General features: G+C 38.2%; 1 pseudogene; it reads right to left on the reverse strand.

Annotated features, from left to right (window-relative positions):
- LOC101344106 (suppressor of SWI4 1 homolog pseudogene) overlaps window positions 1-20780 on the reverse strand; it is a 95157-nt pseudogene that overhangs the window by 68617 nt on the left and 5760 nt on the right.

Here is a 20780-nt window from a genome sequence, read left to right on the forward strand (position 1 = left end):
TCAAGAAGGGAGAGGGTTGACATGTTGTGGGGTTGTTAACCAATGTCATAAAACAACATGTGTACTACTGTTTAATGAGAAACTATCTGTTCTGTAAGCCTTCACCTGAAGTACAATTAAAAAAAAAAATTATGTACTTCTGCACCACCAGAAAATAGGAGAATAGTCAATAAATATAATCCCCAAGAGGTCTACATGCCACTTTGTTAAAAAACCAAAACATCAGAATGGGAAATGCTAAGTTCTTTATTTTGAACACTAGTACTTTGAAGAATTAATATCAAGCAAGCAATAGTCTATGAACTTGGCGTGTATTGATCCATTTATTCCTGGCAAGAAATCTATAAGAAATCTATTCTGCATTATCCTCATTATACAGAGAAAACTGAGGCATAGGCCAATAATAACATGCCAAAACCATATAGCCAGTAAGTGACAGAGCTGGGATTTGAACTTGTGCAATTTAGTTCCAGAGCATTTCTTTAACCACTACCCTTTATTTCTTTCCCATCAATAGGTTCAAGAACACACACATAAATACACGTGGGAGTTTAGAATGACTTTTCTAAAGAAGCAGAGAAATTAGCACCGCTTTCCCATCTTTTTATTTGAGGATGGAACCTACGTGGCAAATGCAATTTAGGTCGCCAACACAGATTAAAGAAGAGAAAAAAGGGTGTCAACATCTAAATAGGAAAAAAAAAAAAAAAAAAAAAAAAACAAGAAGGGATTTCCAGTAAAAATGATCTCTTTGACTTGATTGAAGAATGTACCTAGTTAGATAAAAATATCAGGGAACACATATTTTACAATCCACTTTATATTTCTGTTGTCTTACTCTGCAGTTTAAAATCACTTTTGTTCCATGGGATCCAAAAGCTTAAATTGATGTTTGGAGAATTCTTCTAAATTGGTGCCACTTACTAGTGAATTTTAATCTTTAAATAACTATGTGTCTGGTCTAATACTGATTTGTATAAAGCTAAATTTACCTGATTTTTTCCCCTCAAACATAAATTTTAAAAAACACACTAAAAATAAGGCAGTTTAAAAATAGGTTCACAATTTCATATTAGCAGCAAATTCAATCAAAAACTCAGATGTAATTTGTCTCCCAATCAGAAAGTGTCACTAATGACATTTTACAAGTGTATGGATTGTATCCTTTTGTGAGAGCTATTTACGAAGAGGGTACAACAGTTCACCCTGATGTTTAGCTATTTTACTCAGCAGGATTGACTGAAGATTCGATCTGATCGAGTTCACTGTCAATCTGTCGTTCAGATGAGAGGGAATCGAAAAGCTGGAAGCTCCCGAAAAAGTCAATTCAAGGGAAAGGAAAAGGCGTCCCTGCTTTTGAAGACACTGAAGTACTTGACAAAAAAAAAAAAACAAAAGAATCGGTGTTTTTGACTCTAAATCTCATTCGAAGGCCAGGGAGAGAACAACAGAAGATCACTTTGTTTTTCGAAAGAATGCTTTTTGGGGGAAAAAAAAAGCAGCATTCCCCAGAAGGACATAAACCAGTGAAAGCTTCTAAACGCAATTAAAAAAACGGCTGACATTATTTAGAGTTAAATTACTGCCGAGAAGACGTCGGAAGACCCAAAATCATGTTCACGGCATTAAAAAAATATTGAAATGGGGGAAACAGATTCAGAAGAAATGATTTGTAAAGATGTGGTTAAAACTATTTATATACCGGGTTCTATTTGTTTTACAGCCAGCGGTGCGCGGACAGCATGAAAGGTTACCTTTGACAAGGTTTTAGCTATTATTTTCTTCCAGTGAAATGGTATTTCTTGAGAAAAAAAGGTCTTTAACAATAAATCCTGATTTAGATACATAAACCTGCCATTGATATCACATAATATCAGTGTTCTTTCTCACTCGATACAGGCGTTTTAAAGATAAATGGTAAAACTGAACTGGAAATCCATCTGGCCAGCTGCCTGGTCTAATGAATAACCCCACTTTGGCTCCTGCAATGTAAGCAGAAAGTTCTCTCCCGGCCTCTTTCGTCTGTCATGAATCTACAAGACAGCCGACATAATATCTGGGGGACAATGGTGCGCTAACAGTGCAGTGACTTCCATTTTCTTTGTTTTCTATTGATTTTCACTTAATAACTGGCGAAATACTAAACGTCCGCCCTGAGTACCTAATAAATCCTGCCTGAGCTTTTTATTGAGGAGAATTTAATAAAAACAACCATTGCGGCTGAAGGATTTTTCTTCTGGACAGAACATAGGGGTAGGGGACAGTGGGGTTGGGGCAAGAGGAAGCCATTTGATTTTTTTTTTTTTAAGGACTTTCTCCCCTTTGGAAAAACAGTGCTATGTCAAGGATGGCTGTGTGTGAACCTGGTTCCAGAGGCGGCTACGAGTTCCACATGCAGGTTAGCTTGCGAAGGTGAGGAAAGGAGGTTGTAAGAGCTTGGCAGAGACCAAATTGCTGGTGCACTAATTTCAAGTTTTGGCCAATGGCTCCTTCATGCTATTATCAGTGACTCTTAAGAATCTATAAGAATGTGCATTTTACTATAGTAGTTAATTGTTATGTTGTATTTGATACTAGAAATGCAGGCATAACATGCCTGTTGGAGTTCTTGGATATGTCTAACGGAATTTTAGACATTATAAGAAGTGATAAACACCTGGGGTGAAGGGCACATGAGAGTTATGCCATTTAATGCTACCTTGAGGCTTACAAATTCACTTTCAGCAGTCAAAAAACAAGAGCTGTATTTGTGGCTTTCTAAAACCCAAAGAAATTTGGAAACCATGGGCCAACACTTTGCACTCCATGATATTTCCCTTTGCATAAACTTCTAGAACAATTTCCATTGCTGATATTTAAGAAAACATCTTTATTGTGCAACAAGGTCTTTTAGAAGCATTTCATAGTTTAGGAAATGCTTCCCCCAAACATACACACATTTAAATTGATCTTGAAGCTATTTTCAAGTTACTGGGCTTAGTGAACTAGTGTTTTAGAATTTTCTATTGTATTTACAGTTATTCCAGTCCATTCTGTATAAAATTTCTAACCAAGAATTCATATTTTTAGAAAATAAAATATAGAAGAGCATACTCTTAAAAGGAAGATTTTTCTTTTTTTCTTTTTCCACAAAATCTATGGACCTGGGGTGTGGGTAAAACTTTATAAAAACCAGTCACTCAAGCACAGCTATACACAACTGTTACCCAGTGACAGCTTTCCAGTCGATGTCCAGTCAACCCCACCTCATAGCAATCCCACGTGTGTCAGAGTAGAACTGCGCTCCATAGGGTTTTCAATGGCTGATGTTTTGGAAATAGATTGCCAGACCTTTCTTCCAAGGTGTATCTGGATGGACTCGAACCTCCAGTCTTTAGGTTAGCAGCAGAGGATGTTAACCATCTGTTTGCACCGCCCAGAGATTCCCATTAACAGCGACACTGCAGCGTGTCATACAGAATGGGGGAGGGGGGCACACCGTGGTACAGTAGTGCAGGTTTCATGTCAAAGGACCTATACTGAAATTTTGCTTTCCCTCCTTAGAAGTTTGGTTACTTGCTCTACAAAATGGGGATACTGTTGCCTATTTAGCATGGTTAGCATCATCTCATCAAAAATCATTGTGTGCGTGTGCTTAACAAATGATGTTGCTTTAGATCACTGGGCTACCTCTATAATCCAGTTAGAGTTTGAAAATGGCCAAATCCGAGAAATAATCCATTTCTGTTCCCATTACGACACAGAAAGGAGCCCTGGTGGCACAGTGGTTAAAGCACTCAGCTGCAACCCAAAAGGTCAGTTTGAACCCACCAGCCGTTCCTTGGGACAAAGATGTGGCAGTCGGCTTCCGTAAAGATGTCCAGCCTTGGAAAACATATGAGGCAGTTCTACTCTGTCCTACAGGGTCGCTGTGAGTCCAACTAGACTCAGCAGCAGTGGGTTTGGTTGGGTAGGACACAGCACGGTATGGTTTTGAGCTCTTTAGCTCCACAGTTTACAGCTGTCTGACTTGAACACTTTGTGTCTCACTTGCCTTATCTCTAAAACGAAGCCAATATCAAAGTTTTTGGAACTGTGAAAGAAATTAATACACATTAGATGCTTAACAGTGCCCTACACATAGACACAGCGAATAAATGTACACATTTGTTAAATATAAATACTACTCAAGAATTACTGAAATCTAGTTGCGAATCTTTATAAAGATTCCTTTATAAAGGAGTCTGATCGTTATTCTGTTGATGAAACTTTTACTTAATTTGGATAAAGACATCTGTTTGTTAACCCCAGTTTTACCTTTTGGGTATTATATCCTTTCTGTGTTCAGTTCTTGCTAAAAATAAGAAGGAAGGAAAACTTTTTAAATTTCCTTTTTCTGATCATTTTGTTTCTCCACTTTTTCAGAGGAATTTTCTTTTTAGGTTCTTGTGGAACCTTGTCTAATCTCCCCTCCGTAGAATGTTCCAGGCCCATCGTACCAGATAGGCCAAGACTGAAGGAAATTCTGCAGTACACAGTGTACCTTACTGAGTTGAGATATTTGGGAAGGACATTTCAGACTTGAAACTCACAGGGTTTTGCCGGATGGCTTGGTATGAGATGAGGTGCCTTCTAATCGGCTCCCATAAAGGTGTATTGCTATTCAGATAATGTCTTCCACTGCTCAACAAAAGGTTGTTGTACTGAGCTGTGATTGTGACGAATGATTTACTATTAGGAACATTCTGTAATTATTGTTCGGTGGGACTGCAGACCGATACATCATTAACATGATAGACGGCCTTTTATATCAGCAAAAATAACTAAATTAATAAAAATGGCTTCATTCCAAACCTTGTCAGAAAGCCAATACTCAGAGCAATCAAGGCACAGTGATACCTGAAAAAGCCATAGTTTAAATCCTCCAGCAAATCATGTTTTATGCATAAGTAATAAAATATTTGTACGTATAATCTCTGTAATATGGATCTGTGTAATATAAAAGATTTCTATAGATTCAAGCTCTAAATAAAAACACCGGGTATTTCAATATTTTCTCCCAAATAATTCAGATTTAAATTTATGCTTTTATGCATTTGGATTGCAGTTTTAGAATATGAGAATTTGCCTATGACATCTTTTCTTTCAAGAATTCTCAAGCATTGGGAAACACTTTAATGCGGACAGCTGCAGACTTAAGTTGCTTTCTTTCTTTTTTTTTGTTCCTTCTTCTTTCCATCCTTCTTCCTTCCTTTCCTTCTATTATTTCATCCAGAAATTCTTCACTATGCTTTAAATTCTTAGCCTCACGTGTCTTAATTTTCCTCACAGAATTAAAGAAACATTTTACAATGAAAGCTGTTTTCTTACACGAAAACATCTCAAGGCCTCCAAGAATACTTTATTCAAAACTATCACCCACTCACCTGGTTTAGTCCTCTGAAAAAATTCACATATAAGCAACATGTGATGAAATTAACTGGTCGATAGAAATTTTGCCCTCTGCTAAACTTGTAATTCCCATTGCGTGAGGAGGCAGAAGCTAATGCAGACTGAGACCTTCAGAACATTGACTTAATTCCTATGATCAGCCCATCAGTTCTGTGAGAGAGCTATTGTTATTGTCACTTTTTGTTGTTGTTGTTGTCATTGTTAGGTGCCCTTGAGTCAGTTCCGACTTTTAGCAACCCCACAAATCACAGAAAGAAATCTTGCTCAGTCCTGTGCCATCCTCATAATCGTTGCTGTGTTTGAGCCCATTGTTGCAGCCACTGTGTCAATCCATCTCGTTGAGGGTCTTCCTCTTTTTCACTCAGCCTCTACTTTACTAAAACATGACTCCTTCTCCAAGGATTGGTCCCTCCTGATAACATATCCAAAGTAAGCAAGACACAGTCTCACCGTTCTTGCTTCTAAGAAGCACTCTGGTTGTACTTCCTCCAAAACAGATGTATTCGTTCTTCTGGCAGTCCATGGTATATTCAATATCCTCTGCCAACACTGTAATTCAAATGCATCAATTCTTCTTAGGTCTTCCTTTTTTATCGTCCAGCTTTCTCAAGCATATAAGGCGACTGAAAATGCCCTGGCTTGGCATAAGTAGTCACACTTCCTATTTGAATGACTGTATAACTGGGACATTGATTCACAGCCAAAGATGTAGCTCAAATTAAATGGACCCTAGTCTACTGGTCCACATTATTGCTTGGAAATCTTCTACAGAAACAACGATGTGCCTTGTTTTTTGCATTTTAATGGTATCTTAGTGTATTGAGAAGGCATTGATCATTGATGATTCTCTGGTAGAATTCTCAATGCTCCTCACATACAACCACCACCTGTCTGTCTGTGAGACTGACATTTTGCTATGATGCTGAACAGGTTTCAGCAGAGTTTCTAGACTAAGATAGACTAGAAAGAAAGGTCTGGCAATCTACTTCTGAAAATCAGCCAAGAAAACCCTATAGATCACAATGTTCCAATCCACAACCCATCATAGGATGGTGCAGGACTGGTTAGTATTCGTTCTGTTGTGCATGGGGTCACCGTGAGTCAGGGGCCTACAACAACAAGCATATTGAGGTAAATGCATAGGAGTATAAATATACTGTTTAAAATTTAAACCTAGGAGATATGATTAAATCAGACTGTTTCCTTGGACCTCAATTTGCTAAAATTGAATGCACACTTGCCTTTGAAACATTCTTGATGTCCTATCATTCTAAAGCGATGAATCATGCATTCACAGTCATTAACGGCTTAGAGGAAAGGAAGACTTTTTCAGGGTACTCTGTTGGAATATACTTACAGAAACAACCTGCGGGTTATAGGCATTCATATAAAAACCTTTAAGGTATATCTGAGTAGACATCACAATTACATTGCTAGATTTTTGCACTATACTGTTGAATTAATTATTTTCAATAAAAAGTGAGCACTAAGATAATGGGGATCTGCACGGACATCTAGGACTAGTATTGCTCAAGAAACCAGGGAAGGGATAAAATAGAATTCAACTGTTTTGTTTTGTTCTCTATTCTTTTATTTTCTCTCCCCGCTCCCTTCTCTCTCTCTCTTTTTTTCTCTTTTTTTCTATTTGTCAATGTATTTGGTCTTCAATCACTTGTCCAAAAGCTGTGGGGTGTTAGGATTTTGTAGGATTTTGGAAGGATAACATGATGCACATACACATATAATATCCACCATCACCGGTGGGGTCTGGGGCAGCATCCTGTAATCAAATACATTAATACGTCTGCAGCAACACATATGAATATTCACACTAAGTGGGATAAATAAAGGCTAAGCCTATCACACATCACTTTGGTTCACATTTTTATCACAAAGTAATTCAGTTTGTTGCCAGAAGAGTTACCCTCAAACTCTCAAAATGTTGGTTTTCTGGAGCCTTTTAGATTAAAGAATTTCAAGCACTCTGGTAATTTAAATGCAATCTAAATTCATTTTGTGTAATCTTTTTTCACATTTTGACAGGGGCTTTTCCACTCTTGGCAATTGCTGAAAAATAATAGAAGTCGCTACTTGTAGGTGCTCAATAAAATACAATTTATTTATTAAGTAATTGATATTATGACATAATAAACCTTTTAGAAAGATGCTCTTGTTCCATTATACTTCTATAGAATTTTTGAATGATCTAATGCTTCAATCCTGTTAAACTCTATCCATCGCTGAAACTATTGTCCGAGTGTCCATGCCTTTGTGGGAAAGGCAAAAAAATAGTCTACAATTGTCTGTATATTAGTTCTTTTTTTTTTTTTTTTAAATGAAGATCTTATTTTAAAAGCTAGATTCCTAGCTATAAAGACTTTGAAAAATATTGCGATGGTGGCTCAGATGTTCAAATTCTTACAGGATAAGTGACATCAGATTCCAAGGCAGGCGGTAATGGTAAAGGGGGAACAGAAGTATAGCTCAAAGACACTTCGATGATATCAGACATCACTTTAATTCTAAAACCAAAGCAAGTTATCTAGTAATGCATTGTGCGTGGTGAAGAAAGGATGCAGGTGAAGGATCCAGGAGAGAAGTGGCTCGTGGTAGACAGTGAGACACTCATGTAATTGTTTTTATGGCTAAGGCTTGATGGAGACCTATTTTAAACCTCGTCTTTTCTTCTTTGGCCTTCTTTTAAAGGAAGACAAATGCCCTTGAAAAGGAGTCTTAAAAGTATGATTCACGGACTTGGGAAGAATTACAGGATGCAGACGGCAGAGAGTGGTGCCTCCCCCAGAGGAGTTCGCATTTCCTTCCTCTTAATCTGAGTGAACCATTAAAAAGTTAGTCAATTCCCCAAGGCTCTTCCCAAGGAATCTCCTAAAAGGAAATACCCTGTGCTGGAAAGGTAATTTACCTAGACAGGATTTGGAAAGTAAGTTTCCCAGTTCAAAGATAACCAGCGACTTTACTTGGGCTGTTGCCTTGTGCATTTTAAGGATTATTCCCTGAAGTTAGTTAACAAATAAAAGAAAAAAAAAAAAAAAAAAAACCCACAACTACTGTCATACACTTTATTTGTTTTCATATATCAACAACTGCAATTAAATCCCAAATATGATAGTTTCATAATTGTTGGAATCTTTAACTGTAAATAGACAATAAATTGGTTTTTCCTGAAAACAGGCTCGCATTGAAGCCATAAACGTTTTGTTTTCTACTTTGAGAATATTTTTAATTATTTTATCTAGTGGTAAAACGCTTTTCTTTGGGATAAGGACGTGGGAGGGGAGGGAAAAGTCTGTGCTATTACCTTAGGGAGGGCTGTGGTAATCCAGTCTCTTTTGGTCTTTGGGAAACGGGACTTCAAGAGCTGATTTCCTTTTACGGTAAAATAACTCTTATGAATTTGCCTTTATGAAGTCCACTGAAAAAGGGACACTGTTACAGAATGCTGCAGCTGCAAATATTTGTAAAGCAGCTTGGGTTCTCATCTCTGACCATTCAGGATCCTCTGCCCCCACCTCCAACTTGTATCGTACCATGTTTTACAGTAAGATCACAAAACAGGCAAGAATGGATGAGGACTTGGGGACATATCAATTCCCCTCAACAAACTAATTTCTTTTCTAATGTTTTGTAGGCCACAGATAAGACGTTAACCCACTGCAACGTATTATTTAAGAATCATTGCATTTTGTAGGTCCAGGCTCATATTTAAAGGAATTTTATTGATTGTCATAAGAATTGTTCACAATTTTGTTGTTCAAAAAACATTGGGACATGCATTCAGCAGTTTCTCAGCTGGTTATCTTAAAACTTTTCTCTTAGCAGAAAGTGAAGAGGAACTATAAACAAAAAGAAAAGTAGAGAAATCAAAAACACGGGAGCTGATCCATGTCAGGAAAACTCTACATACTAACCATATATAGGAAGATTAGAAAGACCGGGCTAGGCAGAAGAGGAAAGCCAGTTTTCATCTTTAATTCCATTTTCTGAAATATGGGTGGATTTAAAAGAAAAAAACAAAAAGTAAGCATCTTGTTGTCCTGAGGAACTCCACGTTTCTTAGCTATACGGCAGCGGAGTTCTGATGTTATACTTCATTCCAAACGACAGTCAAGGAAGAAAGCAGTTTTGCAAGTACTTGGATTGGAATATTTTTCATAAATAACAATCTTTAGCGTGTGGAATTAAAAGTAAATTTAGGAAATTTGTTTTTAATTGTACTTTAGATGAAGGTTTACAGAACAAACTAGCTTCTCGTTAAACAATTAGTACACATATTGTTTTGTGACATTGATTATCAGCCCCACGACATGTCAACACTCTCCCCTTCTCGACGTTAGGTTCCCCATTACCGGGTTTCCTGTGTCCTCCTGCCTTCTACTCCTTGCCCGTGGGCTAGTGTGTGCCTTTAGTCTTTGGCTGAACTGTGAGCCTCAGGAGTGACTTTGCTACTGAGCTAAAAGGATGTCCCGGGGCCATACTCTTGGGGTTTCTCCAGTCCCTCTCAGGCCAGTAAGTCTGGTCTTTTTTTGTGAGGTAGAATTTTGTTCTACATTTTTCTCCAGCTCTGTCCAGGACCCTCTATTGTGATCCCTGTCAGAAATTTTGGGACTCTTTTAGGCATTTTATGTTTCATTATAGTCATATTTAAATTGTCTGTTTGCAGGGCAAAATTAGGACAGAACTTTTCTCGCAGTGAGTAATTTGCCATTAAAGTTAGTAAAACAACGCAAGCTTGATAAACAATTTGTATTATTATTTCTGGTCTTATGAACTATGAACAAGAGCTAAGAAAAAGCTCCCTCTGTTTTTTTTTGTTTGTTTGTTTATTTTTTCTTCTCATCAAACTCCATCCACAGGCCGGCATATTATATTCACATTTTTTCTTGTGTGATTCCTTCTGTATGTTTTGGCCACACTGCTGGAATTTTCTATGATAAGAGGACCACCAATCCAGTGTGCATGGTGTGGGGTTGGCCCAGTGGAGTGGGCCCCACTGGGCCTCCAGGGAAGAGGGCCAGGAATTCACAGGGCTTGATTACAGCCAGGGCTTTTATTTTATTTTATTTTATTTTATTTTTGCTTTTAAGCTAACACTGCTGTTCCTGGTAAATCAAAGCCTGGGCGTCGGAGGTTTAACACCAACTGCTCATTCAACAGAAACTCTGCAGAAAAGGCCCAACCATGCATGCCTACCTGACATTTCTCCAAGCTTGCTCAAAAGGGAGATAAGAAGGAGCGTAGAGGGAAAGATTATTGTGTGAGTTATCAGTAGAGGCTTGAACATTTTTAAATCAATTTGTAAGGTGAAATATGAAAACCTAAGTAGGTGTCTTTATTTATAAAGGACAAATGCTTACTGTGTAGCTTTTCATTTTGAGCTCATAGCACTTACATCTGCTTACCGCGCATATTTTCTTAAAAAATAAAATAAAATAAAAATAAAGGCACCAGGATTATTCCACTTCTGATTTATCTATTAATTACCCATGACTCAATCTAAATATTTGGCAAATCTTTATGGACCACATATGCCATTTAAGTTGTTGGGCTGGATGTTGGTGATACGAGGATAAAAAATATAATATTTATCTTGTCCAAAGGCTCTACTAGTTTAGTAACCATTTTTCTATTATTCTCTTAATACAGGTATCGGCATTTTCATCCTCTTCTCGATTCTTCATCTTTGCTTGTTACCATGCCCTTACTATGTGACTTTGTCAAATGACTAAAGAGGAAGAGTATAATTACTTATCCCTTGATTTAGGGTTAGACCAATTAAAAAAAAAACAAACAAAAAACAAAACCCTGTTGCTGCCGAGTCGGTCCCAGCTCATAGCGACCCTACAGGACAGACTAGAACTGCCCCATAGGGTTTCCAAGGAGTGGGTGGTGGATTTGAACTGCTGACCTTTTGGTTAACAGCTGAGCCCTTAACCACTATTGGAATAAGGCAAAAGTGATAGCATGCGTTAAGAGGTGTTGTCTGCCTCCTCCTTGTGCTTCTGCTGTGCCTTTGAGAAGACTATGCCTGGGCAACACAGCCGATGTCAAAAGGAAGATAAAGGACGTGTAGAGCAGAGTCATCTCAGCTGCACCATCCCAGCCAAACTCAGCTTTGATCAGCTAAGCCCAGATGTACACAAGTGATAAACAATAGCTGTTTTAAGACACTGAATTTTGGAATGAGTTGTTGTGCCGCAATAGTTATAGAATACAATAAGATCCATTCATTCATTTAAAAATATCAGTTGAGCACCTACTAAGCACCAAGTTTTGTGGCAGATCCCTGAGATATAAAGTTCAAACTTCTAATGGAAAAAGATAAATGTAGCTGTCTCCATTCAATGACCTCTTGCCCAAGCCAGCTGATGGGTTATATACCATGGCTGCAACTGGTCTCAGCAGTGTTGAGATAGACATATGCATTGGGTACTATATTCATTGCCATCTAGTTAACTCATAGTGACCCTATAGGACAGAGTAGACCTGCCCCATAGGGTTTCCAAGGAGCAGCTGGTGGATTCAAACTGCTAACCTTTTGGTTAGCAGCTGAGCTTTTAACTACTGTGCCACGAGGGATCCTTTGGGTACTGTGGTGAATCCTAAATAGGGTTCTATGAAAGGCATTCTGAAAGAGGGATAATGAGAAGCAAAATTATAGAGAGTGAGTAGGGATTAGGAAGACACTGAGGTTAGTGGAGCTAGAATTTTGAAGGAGAGAAAGTTAGGAAGACAATTTAGGCAGAAAACATATATAGTATTTGCAAATATCCTAATACTGAGAAAGAGTCTGGTGTTTTGAGACACAGGAAGTTATGTTTCACAGACAGGAATCACATCTCACATTTTCTTTAAGCTCCACGTGGACTTAGAAAAATCAAGTATAGTTAAAGAAGACTTGGCAACATCATTGGTCACTGTCATGAGTGGAAACTAGAGACAATGTTCAAGAAAAATCACCTTAAAATTGCCAGATACCTATCTAAATGCATACCTATCTTCCTGAGAATGTCAGACTAAGGCAGGAAGCCTTTTGAGGATTGTTTGTGGTGTTTTCCTTCTTTACTTCCTGCTGTGATCTTGTAGCACAACGGCCAAAGTATTCTAAGGGAAACTATTTCCTTGGTATTTTTGGTATGTCTCTTACCAGGAAACTGGTGGAAGTGTCAGTGGTACCCTTTTCAAGGATTTCCACTCAAACTAAGGGGGGCAGGGGAGGGGTTGCATCCACTTCCGAACCATTCAAGGCTTTGACCATTTGTGGTTTGCTTCTTTTCACTATTGTGAAAACTTGTTGAGAAAAAGTAAGGAAGTTCTTAAAGGCCTCACTGCCCTGTTATCTCAGCTGCCAGGTTATATGCCTCTGCCATTTATATACAACAGTCATTTAAGTACAGGGGTCTGGAAAACCAGTGTGTTCCAATTAGAAAGATACTCTGAGGTTATGGAGCTCTGTCCTCTCCATTTACCAAGTTGGAAGGGCCTACTCTGGGGACAAAAACATGACTGGCCAAAGGTCCTGTTAATCCAGAACAAAAATAGGACTGAGTCCCTGGTTCCTGGGCTAGGGTACTTCGCAATACACTCACTCACTTTCTTGACTGTTTCACACTGCTGAAAGGTATCTAGAACAGTAAACCTGAGCTGTCCACAAATCTTATAAAGAGAAAGAAACACAGTACCTAAAAAAAGAAAGAACAAGTTAATGAAGAAAATGGCAACCAGAATCTTAAACAGAACTGAAGGCAGCACAGTGCTTGTTTTTCAATGATAAAACTCTTCGCGAACTTGGGCTGTCGCTGTGTGTAGTGGGGAAATGGACAAGAAAGGAGGAAGAAGAAAGAAGACATTACATCTTTAAATTGAATTGAATGTTCTGTGACTTTAAATGAAAGCTCTTCTGTTGTTGGGCAAATAAATTTAAACCACTTAACATGGCAGAGAAGGTCAGGCAAGCTTATTATAGTGATCATAGCGTTACAGCTATTGCGATTGACCGCTGCTCTCTGGAATCACCAATAATCAGAGACCGCAAGCTGTGTTTGCAGAGAAAGGTCATCATTCATTTTTTTCAAAGCATTAATATCTTTTGTTTGTTTGGCTCAACATGAAACAGGAATCGATAGAGGTAATTCACAGAGCAATTAGCCCCTCATCTGTCAAACGGCATCTGGGTGTATTTAACAAAAAGACCTTTGGAAAGGTTTAAAAAGGAAGAAAGTGCCTGTAGGATCAACAATTTATATTTTCTACATGACATGTTGTGTATGTATCTGTGAAAAGGGGGGCCTTGGGACTAAGAAAATATACATAAAGCATGCTATAAATCTACACTTCACTGTTATGATGTCACAGTGTAGAGATAGACCAAAAAAAGCTCAGATTCCATGCTCGCCTGGTTCCCATGAAGACAGCAAGTGGCATTTGGAGTCTTTGTATCATGGATGAACACAGCCATAGAACATAGATTTCTCAGAAAAGAAGACCTCCAGGAAAAGTTGGTTGTGGGAAGTGTAACAAATTGGATAGGATCAAGCATCACGCACAAATACTCAGGACCCACGGACTTTGTGCCCAGGTTGATTGCTCCTGAGGCTGGTCACAGCCATGGTGTGTGACCCATCAGCTGGTTTGGGCAAGAGGTCATGGAATGGAGACAGCTCTGTCACTACTTGTCACCAGCCATACCACTCCTGGGCTGGCCTTCTCTCCACATCTATTTTGCCAATATTAAAATGAGAAGTGAAAAGTTGAAACACAAAATTAAGTGACTTTTGTACTTTAAAAAAACTGAATTCTACTCTCTGTTTTTCTTTACTGAATTTTGAAAGTGTGTATTATGGGATTAATAATATACATATCAAAGGGATAGGTTTTCAAAATTCTGCTTAGGGACTTGTCTACGAGTTTACACAAATGCCATTGCTCTCAGCAGGACCAGATGTAGTTCGGGAATGTGGTATTTTCTTTTCGATCCTCTGGCTCGTCCTTTCCATTTTTATTTACTTTTCTTTCTTTCTCTCCCCACCTCTTTTCTTTTCTTTCTTTTTTATTTTAGTCTCCACCCAGACCATAAGCTCACAGCTAAAAAAGAAGTGATGACATAGGAAAGAAAGTTACCAAGTTTTGCTTACTTTGTAACTTTAGGAAACTTATTGTTTGTTTTATTTGTTTTTGGGAAGGGGCTTAATTTAGTTTTATTCTTAATATCTGAACAGTCTAATAGGTTGACTGTCCATCTCTAAGGCTTTCCCTGGAATCATTATGAATGTCTTATCTGGAAATAATTGTATACAGTTAAGTAAAAAAAGCAAGAGGCTACACTGAACTTTGAGTATGATCACAACTGTGAAAAAGAAAAAAAAAAAAATCATTGAAAAGCACTGAAAGGAAATGATCCTTAAATAAGGTTGTCTTTGGGTAGAGGATTGCAGAGGTTATTGTTTCATTTACAATTTCTGTATTTTCAAAATGTTCTATAATAAAAATACTAATTTTTCATGTGGAAAAACCAAAACATTATTTAAATTTAGTGCTGTAACATAAACACAACAAACTTATGCCTTTGCAAATTTAAGTATTGTATTTTCTACCAACCTCAGATAACTGGATTTTTGCTTTTTGTAAATACTGCCAAACACTCTTATAGAATTTGTTTTTGTGGCCAGAAGAAAAACTAGTTTTCAGAGCCTCATGAAATTATACAGAGCATAAACATCTGTCTATGAGATTCAAGTTGAGGGCAATGGGGTAGCAAGATGTAGCTCATGGTACGTCTAGATTTCTGAAATAATGACGTTCTGTTATAAGAGAATTTCATTGTCAAATATTTGAGTTCATCTTATTTTTCTAGACCTGGAATTTAATCTTGGAGGTAAATACATTTTGACACAATGACCCCACCCTACTCCCTTTTTTTTTTTCCTTCTGTTTATGTGAACTGTTAAAAGTTTCCATACGTTCAATACATGGCTTCCTTTAATTAGAAAGGTTCTTTGTAACCCACAGACACTGGCTAATAATTATTTTCCAGACTTCCAGTTCCTAAAGCAAACATCACAGTCAGCATTTGCCTAGGCTGTTTTACTTTCATGAAAATACTATAATATACTTCAACCACAGTCCAAATCACCCCACCTTCCAAATGGTTATTTGCAAGCAGGGGTCATTATTTCCTTGTTAGACTTTTTCAGGGGTGGGTCTGACTTCCATGCGCTTTGCACATTCTTCTGATTTGTAAATCAAACCTGAGTTAGAAAGATAGACTGCCACCTCCTTCAGGCTTTGCTTAGTGTCACAGGGGTACAGTTCATCAGACAAACACCTCATAAGCATCAGTTCTGGCTGCCTTCCAGGGAAAACCATGTCATGCCATTGAATAACACTTAGGACCCAATCTTTCATCCTCCTCCTTCATAACTAAATAAATTGGGTAAAGGTCTTGCCCTGTCTCAAGATAACAAGAAGTTTAAAGAACTTACTAGTGTTTCATGTTGCAGACACTAAGCTTTAGAGGAGTGAACGAAAACAAGATGGCGGCTTTCCTGAAGTTCAAAGGCAGCTCTGATAGCAAATGAACACTGACAATCCTTCTGGTTTCCCTGATGGGCACAAGTAATGCTGCTAAAAACAGGAAAGGAAATTCTGACTGAAGGCTGCAGGAAAATGAGCCTAGACTTTTCTAATGCTCTCCTACTTAAAACCAAATAATCTAAATTAGAGATCAGCAAAGTTTTTCTGTAAAACAACGTATAGTAAATATTTCATGTTTTGTGGGCCATACCTTCTCTGTCACACTACTCAACTCTGCTGTTGTATGAAAGATGCCATTGACAATATGTAAACAAACGAGCGTTGGTTGTGTCCCAATAAAACTTTATGTGGACCCTGAAATATGAATTTCATATAATTTTCATGTGTCACAAAATATTATTTTTTCTTTTCTTTTTTTCAGCCATTTACAGATGTAAAAACCATTCTTACAGGTGGAAGAAAAGCAGGCATCGGGCTGGATTTAGCCCTCAGGCCATAGTTTGCTGATCCTATCTCTAGAATCTAGAAGTCCCTGGGTGGTACAAATGGTTAAGTCTTCCACTACTAACTGAAAGGTTGGTGGTTCAAACCCACCATCCCAGGGGTATCGCAGAGGAAAGGCCTAGCAATCTGCTTCTAAACGGTCACAGCCTTGAAAACCATATGAAGCACACAGTTCTGCTCGGCAACATGTGAGGTCACCATGAGTCGGAATCAACTGGATGGCAACTGGCTTGGTTTTTTTGGTTGTACTAGAGTCTAGAGGAGTCCTTGGGTGGTCCAAATCATTAAATGCTAGGCTACCAACCAAAAAGTTGGTGGTTCGAACCTACTCAGTGGTACCTCAAAAGTAAGGCCTGGTGATCTGCTTCCAAAAAATCACTGCCTTGAAAACCCTGTGGAGCATAGTCTACTCTGCACACATAGGGTTGCCAAGAGTCAGAATCAACTTCACAGCAACCAACAACAATAACAATAAAGTCTAGGAGTTAGAGTGCTGTTTGGGAATCTGATCTTACAGAATGACAGGCCCTTCTGGCTGCCTGTCAGTTCAGCGAGAGCTGCTCTTTGCCATTTACCTACCATCTCATGTGAATAAAGTTGTTTTTCTTTAACTTGCATCTTATCTTTTATTAGTTCAGAAAAGGCTCATTAAACTTTTTAAACTTACTGAACTTATAAAACCCGTTGTCGTCAAGTTGATTCCTACCCACAGAGACCCTAGAGGACAGAGTAGAACTGCCCCATAGGGTTTCCAAGGAGTGGCTGATGGATTTGAACTGCCAACCTTTTGGGTTAACAGCCGTATCACATAACCACTGTGCCACCAGGGCTCTGAATTTATAAGAGTCTTAATTACGAGCAACTCTAGCATTTGGGTGGATACGCCAGACGAGACCAAATTACACTGTGTAAAATTCTGTCTTTCTATGTTACAAGTAGATTTTTACACATAAAAATCCAAAATCATCTAAAAAGCCAATACCAACTTACAGTTTACTCAGACAATGGATTTCTATGTAATTGTTTTGAAAACTACTTAGTGACACGGGAAAATGTTCTCTGTCTAATGTAAGGTGAAGTAAGTCAGAGTGCAAAACTCTTCAGTTATGCATATATGTATGTGTACTTTATATAACAAGAAAATACAAACTAAAATGTGATCAATATTTATCTTTTGATGGTGGGATTAATTACTTCTTTGTGCGTTTTTCTATTTTTTAAATATTTCTCACTAAGTGTATACTGCTTTTATAATTAAAACAAACAGACACAACCAATGTTATAAGAAGATACTTTGCTCCCAACTTTTAAAAGACTTTTTTCTGTCGAGAGACCTATATGCTTCCTTAGAATCCTGGATGGGGGATCGTGAACTGTTCTGGATGATTCTTTGTCCACTGGAAAGGTTAGTGATAGCATTGAAGATAACCTCCAATGAGCTCACAAAAATAACTACCTGGAAGTTGTACAAATCCAGCATTTTTTATGACATGCAAATAAAGAAAAGGAAGGAAGAAACGTGGGCTAACACAAGTAAGGTCTCATAAAAGGACAGTGTTAAGTGTAAGTAAAAAGAAATAATGCATGTTAAGAAGTTCTGTAAAATTTTGGCAGGTCATTATGACAATGAAATAAGAAAGAGTCCACAAACCTCCCTCCCTTGCCATTCAAAAGAGAAACAAAACACTAATTACTCATTGGCATCAAAATCTTATTTATGTTTATAACTGAAGTTTTCTTAATAGCTTGCCTCCCTCTTCATCTATAAGTTTCTTCAAAAATGGGCTGAGGCCACATAATGAAATTTTCACTCATGTGGATAATGTGATAGTCCATTTTTTATTGTAACTTTTTTAAGATAGCAAATCTCAACCCACAGTCCAGCACACGATTCCTACCTATATTTATGTATCCCTACTACATTTTAAAGGAGCCCTGGTGGCACAGCGGTTAAGTGCTCGGCTGCTAATTGAAAGGTTAGGGGTTCAAACCCACCAGCCGCTCTGCAGGAGAAAGATGTGGCAGTCTGCTTCTGTAAAGATTACAGCCTAGGAAACTCTATGGGGCAGTTCTTGTCTGTCCTATAGGGGCCCTATGAGTCGGAACAGACTCAACAGTAATGGGTTTTTGGTTTTTTATTACTGAGTGACTGGTTTTAAATTACCAAGTATTGAAATATATTTATTTATGTAGTTCACTGCTTGGAAGACAAGCAAGTGTCTGAGGCGAAAAGAATTACTGGGAAATAAAATAAAAAGCATTCCAGATATTTAATACATTTTGCCCTATAAACTTGGGATTTAGTAATTAGATTTGTCATGTCTATAATGTTAGACTGAAAATACTAATACAGTGCACTCAAGAGAGGTACAATTGCATCTGTCCTTCCCTCTCCTTTTTTGTTTCTATTCCATGGAAACCTAGTTGCCAAGTAATCTTGACTGATGGATTTGTAAGGGAGAAGAAATTATAGCTGTAGGTCCCATCTACTTTACTTCACCTTCACAAATGCACTCCCCAATTTATGTTCTTAGCACTTTCCCACAGTCTGACAAGAATCAGGATTATTCTGGGGCTTCTTGAGCCCTCCTGTGTCGGGGGAAGGTGACACTCTATCTTGACAACTCAGATCCAGTGACCAGGTACCACCCACAGGCCTCTGATATCTTTTCCCAGTGTTCTAGGTGAAGTGAGAGGAAGCATGCTTACAGACTTCAGTTTTTTCCTACTCTGCTATGGCTCATCTGTTTACTTTTAACATTCAAAACTCATCTCCAAAAGATTTAACTCCCCGTTATCAGCTGCCAGTTGAATGTCTACAATAAATAAAGGTTATGGATGCTAGAAGGGTGGTTGCTCCTGTCCTTGTTGGAGGCAAGTCATGTGTGTACTCCCTAAATGCATGAAGCTGGATATAAGTGCCAAATGAGTAGTACAGAAAACATTCTTAGACATTTAAGGTGTCGTAGTTGGCTAGAGGGAGCCAAGGGAGACTTTGTAGAGGATCTAAAATCTGAATTGGTTCTAGAAGAATTAGTAAGTTAGGATGGGTGCGGACAGAAGGAGATGCAAGAAAAGGTAACGGCCTGTATTGGTGGTCAATGTAGCACGTCCAGAGCCTGTGTTGGTTATTCTACATATGCTAACCCATTCAATGCTCACCATTCACCAGATGAGAACTGAAGCTAAGAGAGGGTAGAGTTTCCAAAGATTTCACTGGTAAGTAATATGGGAAAATGGATTTGAGCTCAGCTCTCCCTCATTCTGAAGTTTACACTTTTTTCGATGCTCTGAACTGAATGGAGGATGTTTTTCAGAAGGCAAAGTGACAGGAGCAAAAGTGAGGTGTTGGGAATAAACATTAGCTTCAGGATAACAGAGCTTCCCTTCTGGAAATGGTGGTTGGGACAGAGAAGCAAATGCAAAAAAAAAAAAAAAAAGTTTTCTAGGATGATTTGCAAGAAGCGCTTTTACCTGAATGACAAGCACCTGAATTTTGAAAAATTCATCAAACCTGAATTGACTTGCTGATTGCAAAAGTATTCCATGTTAATGATAGGAAACTACGGAAAGAACCACCAGCTATTCAATCAGCCAGAGGCACCTATTGCTAACTTTCTAGTGTATAGTGGTCCAATCTTCATCTCTTTTTCTTTAAATCATACATAGATACACACATATGCATTTGTACATGTGTATGCATGGGGACATTGGTGGTTCAGTGGTAGAATTCTCACCATCCCTGGGGGAGACAGGGGTTCAATTCACCATCACTGAACCTCATGCAGAGCCACCACCTGTCTGTCAGTGGAGGCTTGTGTATGATGCTGAACAGGTTTCAACAAAACTTCCAAAATAAGATGAACTAGGAAGAAAGGCCTGGCAAGCTACTTCCATACTTCCAAAAATCACAGTCAGGTAGTGTTTTGTTCTGTGATGCATGGGGTTGCCATCAGTCAAGGGCCAACTTTATGGCAGCTAACAACATGTGCATATAGATGTAGATATAGATACAGATATAATATAGTTTTTATAAAATTAGAATTTTTTTAAAAATATTTTATTGTACTTCAGGTGAAGGCTTACAGAACATATAGTTACTCATGAAACAGTAGTACACATGTCATTTTATGACACTGGCTAACAACAGCACAACATATCAACCCTCTAACTTCTCAACCTTTTTTTTTTTTGGTGAAAAGACACATAGCCAAAGATACACCATTTCAAAAATTTCTACATGCACAGTTCAGTGACATTGACTACACTCTTCCAATTGTGCTGTTATTCTCACT

Source organism: Trichechus manatus, unplaced genomic scaffold (genome assembly GCF_000243295.1).
Source record: "Trichechus manatus latirostris isolate Lorelei unplaced genomic scaffold, TriManLat1.0 scaffold00019, whole genome shotgun sequence".
Classification (NCBI taxonomy): domain Eukaryota; kingdom Metazoa; phylum Chordata; class Mammalia; order Sirenia; family Trichechidae; genus Trichechus; species Trichechus manatus.